We start from the raw sequence: 9,706 nt of genomic DNA, 5'->3' as shown, positions 1-9,706 counted from the left end.
CCTCCCTTTCTTCCCTCTGGTTCTCCAGAAGATGAGAGGTGGCATTCAGGACTTCATGTGTTTGACCACACAAATCTGAGTTCTCTGGGCTTCCCTCATTTTACAGGGGAAAGACTATTTTTAGCTTCATCTCTAGAACAGAAAGTGATTCCTTAATGTGTACAACCCCAAACAGAGGAGAATTGGGCCTGGTTCTTCTCCCATTTCCTACTGGTCCTGAGGTTGCTGTGGCTCAGGTTGTGAGCAGAGCCAGCCAGATGGAGGGGGCTTCTCATCTGCTAGAGAGTGAGACTGAGCAGACCTGCTGACCCCAGCAGGGGCCCCTCCAGGGAGCACAGACCTTCTCTTCTAGCACTGAGCATCTCTGAGCACACCCAAGTTGTCCTTTCAGTGCTTAATTCATTCGGTATTCCCAACTGAGCAGTCTGCCTTACCCCCACCCCCAGCCAGACTGGTTCCAGTGTCCCAGCAGCTTCAAGTGGGATCCCACCCTCTCTGCATTTCCCTGTGGATGCACACTTTGGAACTGGGCAGCTTTTTCTTTTTAAATTCTCAAATCACAAAGGATCTGATTACATTCTCTTTCTCTAGCAAAGGAGGCTCCTATCTCCTTCCAAAAGACTTTGTAGTGCTAAAGCCGCCACAGGCAATATGTCAACAATGGGTGGGGCTGGGTTCCAGCAAAATACTTAATACAAACAGACAGCTGTAGACGTGACCTGTAGACTCTACCTGGCCAAACTCAGACCTGCACATAAGCCCTGATGACTGCCTTTTGCTATTCTGATTATTGCTGAAGGATGTCTGGGCTTCCTCCACTTGTATTTAATTTAATTGAACATGCTGCATGTTTGTCATAAGGTACCGCTTACTCAGTTATAATTCTGTGTATTTACTGAATTTCGGTTTTCTCCCCACCGTCCTTATATGTCTGTTTGCTCTATTGCATGATTCGTACATTGGCAAAGAAAGAAAGAAAAAAGATAACAATCTTTTAATGGCTCGCTATTTGAGTTTATTAGCATAGCAGTTGTAATTCGACGAGTAAAAGAGGTAATTGGTTATTCTTAATGATTGTCTTCATTCCAGTTAGCAGATCCTGTAAATGCATACTTAGAACTTCCAAAGACCATTGGTAATCACATCAATGTAATAGGTTTTCAACAGGTGTAACTACGTTTTAAAATTCTGTTCTACATGATTTCAGAGTATAAGGAAGATTACTCTTTTATGAATAGTTCTATAAAAATGTCTCTTAAAGCAAGTCCTTGCATACCTCAAACTTTTCAGAGCCTTCTTTCTGCTCAAAAAACACTTAAACATTTAATGAATTCTTAGCTAAATCATGAGACTCGAAGTCCCTCAGAAATTGGCCACAAGCTCTGAGCCATGTTGGATTCTTCTTTTTGCCAAATTGGGCTGGTGCAGGCGTATTTCTAATCAATGTTGGCAGCATGACCAGGAAAGCAGGTAGGTGCACAACAGCCATCTGGTAAATGCTCTCCTTACATAAGTGGAAGGAATGATAAGCTCCTGTTTCTTGTACTGGGTCTGCCACAAATTCACTAAAGGGCCCAAGGGTCAACTCACATCTTTTTTTTTTTTGGTCTCAATCTCTTCATCTCTTAAATGGGCAAACAGGACCAGATCCCTGGTTTTCCATGGACATGTCTTTTAGCAATGCATTCTACCCAAGCTCTCAGAGTGATCCTCTTATTATCCACTGAACAACACCTGAGAGCAGTGTTTCTCAACTTTGTTTTCATTATCAATATTTTTAGACTCCCCGCCCCAATTGCAATACCCTCTCCTGCCATGTAACTGCCACCCAGTATCCACCATGGCAGTATCTTACATAACATGGTACAACTTCAAAGCCAGAAAATTAATTACTGATCAAATTTGGGTTGAGATGCAGGAAGAAAAAAATACAAATTTTAAAACTTTGACAGACTCAAATTTTCAGTTTTTCAGATCCTTGCAAAAGATGGGTAAGCCTGGTTTCTGCCCTTGAAGTCTTACAGACTTACAAGGCATCCAGAGTTCAGAGAAAAAGTTCTCATAAATTGTTGGTTCAGGAGAATAAGTGGAACAAAATGCTAGTTCTAATAATTTTTTCTTATTCTTTCACTCAGATACATTTCATAAACCTTTATTATGTGCAAGAAACTGGAAAGGAAACTAGAAGAATATTTAAAAATATCCAGAGTGATTCCAGATAATGTCTGTATGTATTCCACCCTCAAGGTGGAGCATCTCTCCAACCCCTTAGGTATATGCTGCTCACAGTGACTTTCTTCCAGAGACAATGGTACGGAAAGGACTAAGCAGGGAGGGAAGAGCAACTACAATGGAGAAACCTGACAGGATCTCAGCCAGGAGATTAGTGTCAACATCAAGAGCAGTAAGTCATGATGGTGGGAGGTACCCTGGAGATGACATGATGAGAATGACACTTTAGATCTGTGGCCTTTCCCCCAAACACCTACTACCCCGAACTAATATGAGAAAGATATCAGAGAAATCTCAATCAAGGGACATTCGACAGAATAATTGATTAGCGTTCCTCAAAATGGTCAAGGTCATTAAAAGCAAGGAAATTTGAGACACCTGGGTGGCTCAGTGGTTGAGCATCTGCCTTTGGCTCAGGTCATGATCCCGGAGTCCTGGGACCCAGTCCCGCATTGGGCTCCCTTTGGGGTACGGGCTTCTCCCTCTGCCTATGTCTCTGCCTCTCTCTGTGTTTGTCTCTCATGAATAAATAAATAAAACCTTAAAAAAAAAAAGCAAAGAAAGTCACAGTCTAGGGGACCTAAGAAGACATGACAACTAAATAGAAAGTGGTGTCCTCAATGAGCGCACAAGACGAAGAAAGGACATTGGAGGGTATTTGAGTAAATAGGAATAAACTTTAGACTTGAGTTAGTAATACTGTATGAATATTTATTTGTTTCAGAAAAAAGTCTCTAGGAATCTGACAACAAGAACTCCTTCCAACTAAGGAGTGTCTTTCTGCAGACTTGTGTTTTGACCAATAATTTCTCTTTTATCAAGTCTTTAAAAAAATTTTATTTATTTACTTATGAAAGAGAGAGAGAGAGAGAGAGAGAGAGAGGCAGAGACACAAGCAGAGGGAAAAGCAGGCTTCCCACAAGGAGCCCAATGTGGGACTCAATCCCGGGACCCCGGGATCATGCCCTGAGCCAAAGCCAGATGCTCAACTGGTGAGCCACCCAGGGATTCCCCTCTTTTAACAAGTTTTGAAGGGACTCAAGGTTACCATGGGTGACTGAAATTTAGAGCAAACCTAAATCCTTATTAACAGTTTTATTCAGCTTTTGATCTCACCTGTTTTTCCCCCAGAGTCGGGTAAGGTGGAACAAAAAAAGTATGCGAAGGTGGAGAACAGGTTTCTAGAGCCAGATTGGCTCCACCTCTTCCTGGATAGGCAACCCAGACAGTTTCCTCAGTTTCTCTAAGCCTTAGTCCAGAAACCAGACTTAGTTTCCCCATCTTAAATCTCCCCAGAGGCTTTTACACGTACAGTACAATCAGTTCCTGATCCATGTGGTTACACAATATAGTTTACCTTATTGCACTGTGTCTGTTCCTTCAAATGTAAAATGTCACTGACCTTAGACCTACTTCAATGTTTATTGTAATAATTTGCTTGGTTAATATATGCAGAATTCACGGCCAATACATAGTGTCTATTACCTATTGAATGAATATTAGCTTTCATCGTTAAAACTTCATCTCTCCAGCCCTGGATGGAAATATGTATTAGCAATTGAATCTGAAAGTCAAACAGTAGAAGAAAATGCTATAGAGCAGTGGTTCTTAACTGGGGGTGATTGTACCCTGGGTACATTTGGTAATGTCTGGAGACGTTTTTGGGTATCACACTAGGAGGAGAATGTGCTATAGTACTAAGGGCATAGAAGCCACGGGTATTTACTAAATATCCTATGATGCACAGAAGGCACCAGCCGGGGCAGCCTGGGTGGCTCAGAAGTTTAGCGCCGCCTTCAGCCTGGGGTGTGATCCTGGAGGCCTGGGATCGAGTCCCATGTCAGGCTCCCTGCATGGAGCCTGCTTCCCCCTCTGCCTGTGTCTCTGTGTCTTTCTCTCTGTATGTCTCTCATGAATAAATAAATAAAATCTTAAAAAAAAAAGAAGAAGAAGAAGGTACCAGCCATACTCCCAAGGATTATTTGGGCCCCATGTCAATAGTGTTGGGGCTGAGAAACTTTGGTGTAGTTCCTTGGCTCTCACAGTATGCTCCCTAGACAAGCAGCATTGGCATGACCAAAAACTAGTTGACATGCCCACTCCAGAGCCCCAGAACCAGATACTGTGGAGAGTGGATCCCAGCAATCTGTGTTTTAATGAGACCTCTGAGTGATTTTGATACTCATTAGAGTCTAAGAAGTGCTGGAGTAACATAGGAGATGGCATGAGTCACATTCTGCTAACTGGCTCATCTGTTTATGAAGAGTTATGTTGCTCACATCCCAAATTCAATCTGGTGCTATCACCAAAGGCTCATTTTTTTCCCACCAAAGATAGTATAGAATAATAATAAGAAAACTCCTGACTTTATTAGTTCCTCAGACAGAACAAGTATCTGCTAACTGGTGGGTTAAACATACACCCACAGATTTAAAAAAAAAAATTGGAAGAGACACAGTAACTGGTACAATTTTGGGCAAGAAATCTGTTCAATTTTAACATTGTGAAAACAAGCATTTAAATAACTAGGTTATATTCAAGGACCATGAGAGTTGTTGATTATTACCCAGATACCTGTACTATATTTAAGTATATGTATAACCATGTGATCATTCACTCATTGAGCCTTTGTTGAGTACTTACTATTTTTAGGTACTGCTCTGAGAAGTGGGCATAGGAAGATAGATACTATATCTTCCAGCCCCCAAAGCAATGGTTCACAATCATATGGCATTCTATAGCTGCTACATGGTCTTGAGAGAAAATGTTTCCTGTGAATTTTGCAGTTATTTATGTGTGTCTTCTCTCCCTGCTGGATTAGTGGTGAGATTACTCTTTTTTTCAGTAGGAGTTGATTGTTAGTACTAGACAATCTTTGACTTCTTCAACATAGAGCAGTTGAGCGATTCAGCAGCTGGGCTGAATTGTATGTCCTCTTCCCCCCAAATTCATAGGTTGAAGTCCGAACTCCTAGTACCTTGGAATGTAACTGTATTTGGAGAGAGTCTTTAGAGAGGTAATTAAAATAAAAGAGTCCTAGGGGCACCTGGGTGACTCAGTCAGTTAAGTGTCTGCCTTCAGCTCAGGTCATGATCCCAGGGTCTTGGAATTGAGCCCCATGTTGGGCTCCCTGCTCAGTGAGGAGTCTGCTTCTCCCTCTGCTTCTGTCCCTGCTCGTGTGCTCTCTCTCTTGCTCACTCTCTCTCTCAAATAAATAAACCTTTTTTAAAAAATGAGTCCTATGTGTGGTCTAATCCAGTAGTACTGATATCTTTATAAAAATAAGAGATTAAGACACAAGACATGCAGACTAGGAGGCAATCATGTAAGGACACAGTGAGAAGGTGGCCATCTGCAAGCCAAGGAGAGAGGCCTCAGTAGAAACCAATCCTGCCAGTGCCTTGATCTTAGACTTCTATGCACTCGAATTATGAGAAAGTAAATTTTTATTGTTTAAGCCACCCAGTCTGTTGTATGTTGTTATGGCAGCCCTAGCAAATGAACACATAAGATAACACAGTTGGTAGAAGCAGTCAGAATTTGAGCCCAGACATACCTTGACTCTTAACCCACTTTGGTTTTTTTTTTTTTTTTCTTAACCCACTTTGTTATACCATACCACTAACCCTGATTTGGGGCCTAGATTTACGGTATCTTGGTATACACAGAACCCAATGCTATGTCTAGCACATACTGGGCCCACAGCCAGTGCTTGTTGAAATAATAAGCAATAACCATATGCGTCAATCCATGCCAGACCTGTGGTCAGAATCAGCCAGAAAGCCCTGTTGTTATCATTGTTTTTCTCTATAATTTCCCTAACCTGCTTCTCCCTCCAGGTGCCTGCACCAGAAATCTGAGCCCACAACCTCTACTTGGATCTCTCTGCTTATGGGATTGAGATCACCTCTGCAGCAAAGGAAGCCCCAAGCTCACCTCAGGCTGTCAAATAGCCAGGTTTCCACCTGAAAATCTATGGAACCTTCTGCCACTGATATATGGCTTTGGCATGTCCAGTTTCTGATTCCAGTGTTGTTAGATTTCTCCAGCATGCATTCAGCCCTTCAGTAAGCACAGGGAGAGCAAGGTAGGGAAGTCTTTGTTTTTCATTGTCTAAGAAACTCTAGAGTACTTTAAACTTCACTTTATGTGCTTTTTATTTTCAAATAAATATTGCCATTAATACTGCTATTATATAAAATATGTACATGACATTTATTGGTTTCTAAAAAGCAGTTTTGTAACTCTGTTCCCAGAGATTAAAAAAAAAAAATGTTTCCAGGCACAATATTGGTGAGTACAACATTGATGTCTCAGTGTCTCTGGGTCAGGAATCTAGGTGTGGCTTAGCTAGTTCCCTCTGGTTTAGTGTCTCTCCTAAGTCTGTAGAGAAAGTGTTGGTCAGGTCTGCCCTCATCTCTAGACTTAACTGGGGCCCTTGTGTGTGTGTGTGTGTGTGTATGTGTGTGTGTGCCTGTGGGGGTGTGGGGGTGTGTGCATGTGGGTGTGTATCCTTCTGTCTTATGAGGCTCTTGGCAGGAGACATCAGATCTTTGCCTTCTGGCTCTCTATAAGGAAGCTCAGTACATGGCTTCCCTCAGCGTGAGTGAGCAAGAGGTGAGAGGCCGAACACCCAAGATTGGAAGCCACAGTCTTTAATGACCTACTTTTGGAAGAGAGCGTCCATGTCTTGTGTCATATTGTATTCTTTAGAAGAGAGTTGATCAATTGAGTCCACATTCAAGGGCCCCTATAACTCAAGGGTGTGAATGCCAGGAGATGGGGTGGCTCTGGGGGTATCTTAGAGGTTGCTTTTCATGCCCTGGGAGCATAAGTCAGGGCTGTCCCTAATCAATACACAATACTACTACAATGCTAGATGAAATAGCTCAAAAGCATATTGAATTATTTTCCTGGGCTTATTGTTAACCAAAAAAATTATTTAGAAATATATTTGAGGGGAAAAGGAAAGGGGGAGAAAAGGAATTAGCTTTAATTCCCCTATATGTGCCCACTTTTATTTTTGCCTCAGTTCTGACCCAAATATATAAAATATTTTTACATGGTTACAGTTATCTTGGATAGTCTGTGGTGCCCCATGTCTTTACATTTAGCATCATATCAAAAATAATGATTTTACAGAATCTCCACAATCATCATTTTAGCATGCTGAAGGCCCTAAGTATTCTAAGATCATTTGCTCTCTTAAGCTCTGTTGAGAGGTAACCAAGACTGTGTTATCAATGGAGGCAAACTGTAGCTATAAATTATGAGAGTGAGTTCATTTTACTTGATATTTGTCCAAATGTAGGCCATAATAGCAACTCTGCAGAATTTTAGAGTGAAAAATGAGTCAGATGTTCATTTTGGGGGGAAGGGATGGTTAGTTTTCCTGCAAAATTATATGATTGCGTTTTAGACCTTGCCCTTCACAACTGACTTGCATATTAGGAACATAAAGAAGGTTTTACTGATAAGGACAATATTCAAGAACTTCATGAATTTTTATCAGTAGCCTTTTTTTAGCCCTTTAATCATATATATATATATATATATATATATTGCTCATAATTCTTTATTCAACTCCATTGTTAACCAGTGTGCTCTTGTGGCTTCTTTTGCTTGCACTTGAAGCAGATTTCTGCAATAACCTGCATGGATTTCATGAAAGCTCACACTTTTGGAGAGATCTGGACTTCTGCTTTAAACTGATTTCTATTGATTGTGTTTGCCTTATATTGTTAGAAGTTTAGTACAGTTGACTATCAGTCAGATTAGCCGAAAAGATATAAATGGTGGGCAGGGATAAATTAGAAGCTAATGCTAATAAGGGAGAGATGCTTAAAGGGTATTTTATAAGTGCTGAATTCATTACTGAGCATCTTCAAATTGTGATTTTTTTTCCTTTGGAATTATACTTTTCGCCCTTGGCTATACCCTGTATTTTATTGTCAGTATTTCTTTTAATGAATGTTCTCCTGTGAATGCACCATGAAGGTGGGTGGCAGAGATTCTTGGATGCCCATAAAACTTCTCTTCTCCTCACTCTGAGCATCAGCACCACACAGGCACACATACTCAGCTTTGTCCTTGCTGATATAGTCATGATTGTGTTTATGGAATCGATGAAGTTGGGTTTCCACCCTGGCCTCAGAGTGAGTCTCCTTTGGTCTAACTCAATAATCAGAATGCCATCCCCCTTGCCATTCAATGGTCAATTCAAGAATGGGCATGTGGCCACAATTCTGGCCAGGGAGGGGTGTCCTAGAAGATTTCCCTCATTCTCAAATGGGGGCACAAGAAAGGAATGTTTCCTTTTTCTGCCTTTGCATATTATCTTGTCACTTTAGAACTGTGGCAGCAAACTCAAAACCATGAATGGAGCCAGTGCAAAAAGAGAAGCCAATGCCCTGAAGGGAACAGCAGAATGAAAAGATAAAAAGAACACAGATCCTTAAATTACCAGCCCTGAAAACACTCTAAATCAGGGCTTCTGATTACCAGAGATATTTTTGCCCTAACTGTATAAGCAGCTTCTAGTTGTGATTCATTAATTGCATCTGAGAGCATCCTAGGTGACAGAGTGTCTGCACCATTTTAACTTCTCTTTGGAGAGCAGTCATTTGCTCAGCAGGTATTTACTGAGCACCTGTTATGTGTCAGGTTCCATGCGAAGCTCTAGGGATACCAGGATGACTAAGGCACGGTCCCTGCCTAATATCATTAACATTCTGTTGGGTGTAACAGACTTTAAAGTAATAACTCCCTTTATATATATATAAAGTATATATAAAGTATATATATATATATCACACCAAAAATAAAGGTAAGTACCATCAAGAGACATATTGGGTATTAAATGAACTAGATCTAGAACAAATTCTGGAGGGCTGGGAAGGCTTCTTAGAGAAACCTTTATTTGTGTGGAGCTTTGAGGGACTAGTCTCAGGTCTAAACTAAGGCCAAGAGGAAAGGGGGACAATTTGGTCAGAGAGAACAGCATGTATGAAGGCATTTAGGTGCCATAAAGCACTGTGGTTTTAGGGCAAAGAGAAAGTATTGGAGGAGAAGCACCTGGGTTTGGAGAGAGGCAAGCCAGAGGGGCCAGATCATGCCAGCCAACATGGGCCATGCTTAAGATTTCAGTCCTCTCCATTTGCTCCTCATCCTAGTACATCCTAGTACTCATCCTAGTACACGTCCTAGATCATCCTCATACTACGACTTACAGTTGATCCCAAAGAAGGCTACAATAGGAGAAACAGTTCTTGACTTACTGGTGGCCACAAAAAAATAGATCCTGGTTACTCTAGACAGTTGAAAGAGATCTAGAGCATCAGTGGTGTCAGAGACTAAATGCTTATTCCAGCTGGCCACATACGGCCAAAATGGGTTATGCTTCACTCTGGTGTGCTTGCTGTTCAGGACTGGCATGCTCTTCCAAGGCCTGTTGAAACCCATGTATGATGTGTGA

The sequence above is a fragment of the Canis lupus genome, chromosome 5 (genome assembly GCF_003254725.2).
Source record: "Canis lupus dingo isolate Sandy chromosome 5, ASM325472v2, whole genome shotgun sequence".
Lineage (NCBI taxonomy): Eukaryota > Metazoa > Chordata > Mammalia > Carnivora > Canidae > Canis > Canis lupus.
The sequence above is the reverse complement of the archived record's forward strand: the minus strand, read 5'-3'. Positions refer to the sequence as shown.